This window comes from Ahaetulla prasina, chromosome 6, assembly GCF_028640845.1.
Source record: "Ahaetulla prasina isolate Xishuangbanna chromosome 6, ASM2864084v1, whole genome shotgun sequence".
Lineage (NCBI taxonomy): Eukaryota > Metazoa > Chordata > Lepidosauria > Squamata > Colubridae > Ahaetulla > Ahaetulla prasina.
This window is the reverse complement of record NC_080544.1, coordinates 99,267,777-99,274,808: the sequence shown is the minus strand read 5'-3', so window position 1 is coordinate 99,274,808 and position 7,032 is coordinate 99,267,777.

Below are 7,032 nucleotides of genomic sequence, written 5' to 3'. Positions count from 1 at the left end.
CGTGGCTTGGTGAGCATGGTATGGCTTGGTGGGCGTGGCTTGGTGAGCGTGGCAGGAGAAGGATACTGCAAAATCTCCATTCCCATCCCACTTCAGGGGAAGGATACTGCAAAATCCCCATTCCCACCCCACTCTGTGGTCAGCCAATGGTATTTGCCAGTTCTCTGAACTACTCAAAATTTCTGCTATCGGTTCTCCAGAACCTGCTGGATTTCACCCCTGACCTGCATAATAGCCAATCAGACATTAAGGGAGTATATTTATCAGTGGGAGCCACTGGCAGACCAAGTCAAAATGGGCAAGGAAGGCCATGCCCGGCAACCACAATTGCTAAGTGGCCAATATTGGGGCAGATCTCAGACCCTGACCACATCATCTACATAAGCATCATCATAAACAACCCCAGCGAATTGTCACAGATCATCCAAATGATAAGGCTTGCCTAAAGAGAAGTGGGAAAACGTATTTTAAAACTGGAGCAGCTAAATAGAACTCTAAGCTGCGTGTTGGACAAAGGTAATGTCTTAAAGATATGTTCTTCGAAACCAGTTAAGGCAGGCCTTGACTTATGACTGATTGCTTAGCAACTTTTCGAAGTTACAACTCAGGTTTAAAGTTGTGATGGCTGCCCCCCCCCCGGTCACATGATTGGACTTTGGGTCCCTGGCAATTGACTCACATTTATGGTAGTTTGCAGTGTCCTGTATTCCTGTGATTGTGATTCACAACATTTTGTTGTTGTTGTTGTTGGAAACCGGAGTTTACTTCTGGTTTCCAGTAAAAAAAACAAACACCTCTGTTGAGTATAGTGACTTTGCTTAATGATTGTGATGTTTACTTAACAACTGCAGCATTGACCCAACAACAAAACATATCTATTTGTCTGCGCAGGGCTGGATTAGGTTTTTTAAATTTTTTAAATTTAGATTTTAAATGGGTTTTTATATATATTGTTTTAATTATCAGGCTATATTTAATAAGTTTTTTAACGGACATTTTATCTTGTATTTATATGTATTTTATCTGCCTGTGAACCGCCCGGAGTCCCTAGGGAGATAGGGCGGTATACAAATTTGAATAAACTAAACTAAACTAACAGCAGTAGTCGCTTAACAACCACAGCAAAAACAGGTTATAAATTTGGGCACCGTCACAGGCTCAATTAGTCTCCTTTAAGGACTATCTGTATCAGGAAATCTTCATAGCACATTTAGAGGGATGTTAGGATGAGTTCAGAAGCTTCACACAAACTCCCACATTATCAACATCCCAATCTTCACCTTTATAAGCTTGTAATTATTTCACCTGTGCATTAGTAATTAACAGCACCTTCTAGAACAGGAACCAATGGTAAAATACGCTTTTCTTAGGTGCTGAAGGGAGTTGGCATTTGAGCTCAAGAGACACAAATATACTCGGTGCTTGAAAGTAAATAATTGTTCTTTTCATATGCTTGAGGCGGTAGAACATGGGGAAGAGCGGGAAGTCGCCAGGGTTGACCTAACCGTACAAACAACGCTGGGATTTGCTTGAAATAGTAACTCTTTTAGAAGCATCAATTAAGTAATTGGAGGAAGAGAACATCTTGAGAGGCTGCAGGGCATTATTTCGATAAATAGGTTATTGTGTCTGATCATATCTACCACAGCAAGCAACAAGCTTTCCAAATTCCAAACACTGACTCCAAAATATAAAGGATCTCTGTTCCATCATCAAAATCCTCTATCCCTCGGCTTCTCTCTGTTCAGACTTCAAGAAATCCTTTAAATCAGGGTACACATATTTAAAAACTGTTTTGCAAAAAAAAAGAAAGAGTTTCCACTGAAATAAATCACTCAACAGACCTTTGAACATATTATACAGCGAGGCCTTTAGGCTGACTTAACTGTCATTTATTTTCTGAGAGAATTTGGGAATAGATTGGTCAATCCTTCTTTGAAAAAGAAGAAATCTATTCTACATATAGAGGGGAAAAAGAACTTTGATTTGCATACATTTTGCATGCACCAATTCCTATGCATGTTTTTTTTAAAAAAATACGATGTTTACAATTGAAATAGAAATACAATCCATCTCATTATAACAAGAAAGACTGTGACTAGATAGCTGATCAGCAAGGCTATTCATTCTGTTATCCAGATGCCATCAGCTAATCAGCTGGGATTGAAACAGACAATAATTCAGACAGTGTACGGATCCGGTACTCAAATGTGGCTCCCAGAGGAACGCAACTTCAGGAATGCAATGTTTTGTTTTTGGGGAAGGGAGATCTATCTATCTATCTATCTATCTATCTATCTATCTATCTATCTATCTATCTATCTATCTATCTAATCTAATCTATTTATCATCTATCTATCTATCATCTATCTATCTATCTATCTATCTATCTATCTATCTATCTATCTATCTATCTATCTATCTATCTATCTATCTATCATCTAATTAATCTATCATCTATTTATTATCCATTCACTGTCTGTCTGTCTGTCTGTCTGTCTGTCTGTCTGTCTCTCTCTCTATGTCAGCTTTGGAAGCCATACTAGGCCAAAGGCTTCCACACGCTGCCACTTTCTCCGGTGTGGGAAAGTAGGAGAGGGCGGTGAGGGTACAAGGGGCTATTAGACATAACAACATTCTTCCTGCCGGTCAAGGTCAGGCTGAGCTCACATCTGGAGAAGGAGTGGCCGGAGTGATGCTTCGACATGGGACGGTTGAGGATTGGAGCATGTGATCGGCAGAGGGGTCATGAGGGTGGAGATTTTGGGATTTGTATTACTGAGCGAGGAACCCGAATCCCCAGTTTCGGTTTTCATCCAACTGTGCCAGTTTAACTATGCTAGTAAAAGAAATTTGAAAGATGTTGGCTTCGGAATCTCTTCTGCAGGAGGGGTTTTCTGGAACGCTGACACTCTATCTATCTATCTATCTATCTATCTATCTATCTATCTATCTATCTATCTATCTATCTACCTATCTATCATCTATTTATCATCTATCTATCTATCTATCTATCTATCTATCTATCTATCTATCTATCTATCTACCACATTTATTACTATTTTTTAATAAAGAACTCAAGGCAACGAAACACCTAACATTCCTTTTTCCTCCTATTTTCCCCACAAGAAGAAACCCTGCGAGGTGAGTTGGGCTGAGAGAGAGAGAGAGAGAGAGAGTGACTTCCCTGGTTTCTAGACTGGTGTCTTAACCACTAGACCAAACTTTGCATCTCTAGGATGGAATATAGTCCGAACTCCCAGGAGTGAGGAAATGCCTTCTAGAGGAGCAAGAGGCAACCCAGGTCAGAGAGTCTGTATGAGAGAAAGATGGAGAAGAAAGATGGAGAAGCTCCTCCCTAATACACCTTCCTAATACTAGTGGTTTACAGAGTCAGCATATTGCCCCCAAGGATGGAAAGCTGAGTCAACCTTAAGCCGGTCAGGATCGAACTCCTGGCATTGAGCAGAGTCAGCCCGAAATACAGATTTTTAACTACTGTGCCACCAGGGCTCATAGATGTAAGGATGTAAGATAATGTAAGAGGAGGGATTGTGTCTGTTGTGAAGATCATGCTAGAACTGCAAACTATTACTGGAAGAACTGGGCAAATATAGGCCTGTAGTTCCCCTTGCCCCACCTGGAACCACAGAGGGCTGGCCCAACTGACGTGCTGATTGTTACATTTTGAGTGAGCAGACAACTATTTTGGCATTCTGGCCCAATGCTACATAGAAGAATCAACTCTTCAACGTCCTTCTAAACCAGGGGTGTCAAACTTGATTTCATTGAGGCCCGCATCAGGGTTCCGTTTGAACTTGGGGGACAAAGGTGGGCGTGGCCAGGATGGGCATGGCCAGCTCGATGTCACTCATGTTGGGAGCGTGAGTGCTCTGCCAGTGAAAACAGGCTCCCAAGCTCCGTTTTTGGCTGTGACAGCCTCCTGCAATCCTCTGCCAGTGAAAATGGAGCTCAGGAGAGCCGTGAGTGGCCCTTCCGAGCTCCATTTTCATTGGCAGAGGCACTGCGGGCTGGTCCTTTGCTGTTTCCAGGGTGGCCCTGTTGGCCAGATCTAAATACCCCATGGGCCGGATCTGGCCCATGGGCCTTGAGTTTGACACCCCTGCTCTAAAGGCTTGAAGCCATCCAGGTGAGGCACACTTCCCGGGTCCTATTTTATTATGGAACCTGGGGCACCTCTCGCATTTCCATGCTTATAGAAGAATTGTAAATAAATGTCCTGCAAATACCTAGGCCCGTGATGGCGAACCTATGTGGAGCCATATCTGTGGGCACGCAAGCATTTCCCTAGCTCAGCTCCAGCATACATGCGCACGGCAGCCAATTTTGGGACTTCTGGGCCCACCGGAAGTCGGGAAATGGGCCACTGAGGGCCTCCAGGGGATGGGGAAGGACATTTTTGCCCTCTCCAGACTCCAAGAAAGCCTCTGGAGCTGGAAAGGATGAAAAACAGGCCTACTGGGCCCACCAGTAACTTTTTTGCGGTCACGTGCCACAAGCAGGGGGAAGCGTGGTGGGGGCACGCACGTATGCGTGGGGGTGGGGTGGGGCGCAGGGGGCATTGAATTATGAGTGTGGGCATGCACGCACGCTCCCCCTCGTTCCCTCCACTTTTGGCACGCGACGCAAAAAGCCATCACTGACTAGGCCCTGGATATTATGGTACATTGCCATTCAAAATGGGAATAATCATAATTTACGGATGTGAAGTTTAACAACAGAAAAGTAATATTGGGCGTGACTCACTTAACAATCACCTTTTTAGCAACAAATTCTAATCCAACTGAGATTGTAAATTGCACTACCTGTACATGCATTCATAGTAGAGTACATATTATACTGGACAGCATTGATCTTTCCCAGCAAACCAATACTCTCATGCAAATGCACAAATGTACAAGCACGGTAAGTCACAGTAATAGTGTGAAACTGTTGCAGTTACTTGTCCCTTCCCCCGATCTTGGGTGGATGCTTAATGGGTTACCTTTCCCACAATGGCCCAAACTATTATAGATGAAAAACGATGAGAAATTATGGCAGGTGTAGATCCAGTCATTAGATGCTGATTACAGAATTAGACCATTAAGAGTTAAACTTGGCAGGCTTCCTTTTGTTTCTTAAGTGCCCCCCGTAAGGTCATTTTACCCCAAAAAGTGAATATTTCTCCTGTTCAGTCATGTCTGACTTTAGGGGGCAGTATTCATCTCCATTTCCTAGCCGAAGGAGCCAGCATGATGCTTCGTGGTCATTTGGCTGCCAGGACTATACACAGAACTTGTGTACAGAACTTGGTTACCTTCCCACCTATTTAAGTGGAACCTATTTGTCTACTTGCATTTGCATGCTTTCAAACTGCTAGGTTGGCAGGAGGGCCCAGCCCGTGGTGGGCTGTTGCCAGTTTGGACTGGTCCGGGCGAATCGGTAGTTCTGAGCAGTGGCTGGCCCCACCCCCCTTGCCCTGATGCTATCATGTCCTATATAATCGCTGGTTTTTTGATGCCGCGTGCTCACATTTTCGATTCCGGCCGAACTGATTGTTACAACCGGCAGCAGCCCACGACTGAGCCCAGCATATTAACCGCTAGGTTGAGGGTCTTCTTAAATCTGCCCATCTTCCTACCATCAAGCTTGTTCATATTATATTATATTATATTATAAATATTTTTTCCACGCAACCCAGCTTAAATTCCCTTTGCTCAGGGGTGTCAAACTGGTGGCCCATGGGCCAGATGCGTCGCCCAAGGCCACCCCCACCCCAGCTCTGCGAAGGGGGAAAAAACGTTGCGATGTCACGTGATGGCAATGTTCTGCCGCAAACCTAAGAAAGGGGAGGCAAATGTGACCATTGAAATCTATTTCATTGCAGTGCCCTGACAACATTGCAAAGGGAAAAAAAAACGTGTACATGTACAAATGACAATCGGTATTATTATCTTTTTGTAAATCCGTTGGCAGAGCAATTAAAAAGAGCATCTCCTCTTCCGACTTAGCATCCCTGCTCCCCACAATTTTGCCCTAGGTCGATACTACGGTATAGAAGGCCGCACACCCGCAGCCATGGTCTCCTCCTGCGTGTAGCTGGTTTTCTGAGAGCATTTTAGCAACAGGGTGTGTCACTCCCTCCTTCCTAGTATTTATTTTTCTCCCGCCTCCCCCCCTGGCTTCTTTCCTTTCGGTGCATTTAATTTCAAACGGAAAGCACAGCAAATGACTTGCTCTGCTTATGCAACTTCCTGTCTGGCCGCCTCTTCCCCCTCCTCCTCTCCCCCTCCCCCTCCTCCTCTCCCCCTCCCCCTCCATTTTCCTTCCCCCATGCAACATTGGTACCAGTTGTTTCTGTTCCCAAACGCCTGTGATCTGGATTGCATATTTATTGCATAAATAAATGATCTGCTCCCCCCCCCCCCTCCTGTCATGTTTTTACCCTGGATTTTTGAAAAACAAGAGGGTCATTTCTCTTATTTTTCTCTGCAGATTGTGCAGGGACCCCCCCCCATCCTCCCCAATACACACAGAGGATCAGAGGATCTAGGGCTGGGTTTGTGCTACACTGTTGCCTGCTTATGGCAGGGGCCAAGCCCCAGGATGAATCTCTTCCTTCCTCTCTTTTTTTCACTGGGATGGGGCCATGGAGACCCTGCTTATGCCTGCACAACATATGTTGCTTTCTTTCCACACACCCCAGCCTGAAAAATGCCTGCGCATCCCTTTCTAACTGATGCATTTTTGGAAGCCCCTAATGTGCTTGTTAAGATTGGCACGCAGCCCCGTGCAAAGCTTGCAAATTAAAAGCCACGCATCCTGGGCTGACATCACGTAACCCAAGGAAGCAAAGCAATCGAATGGTTTTTTTATTATTATTTATTATTATGTTTTTAAGCGTGGTGATCTGGTTCCCACGTTTCTCATCGCATTCCTCAATGAACCCGAAATCACCCACCCGCTCTGCGTGGCCAGCCCATCCTTTTTGGAGCGTGGCAACCTCTCTTTTCTCTCTCTCTCTTTCTGTGT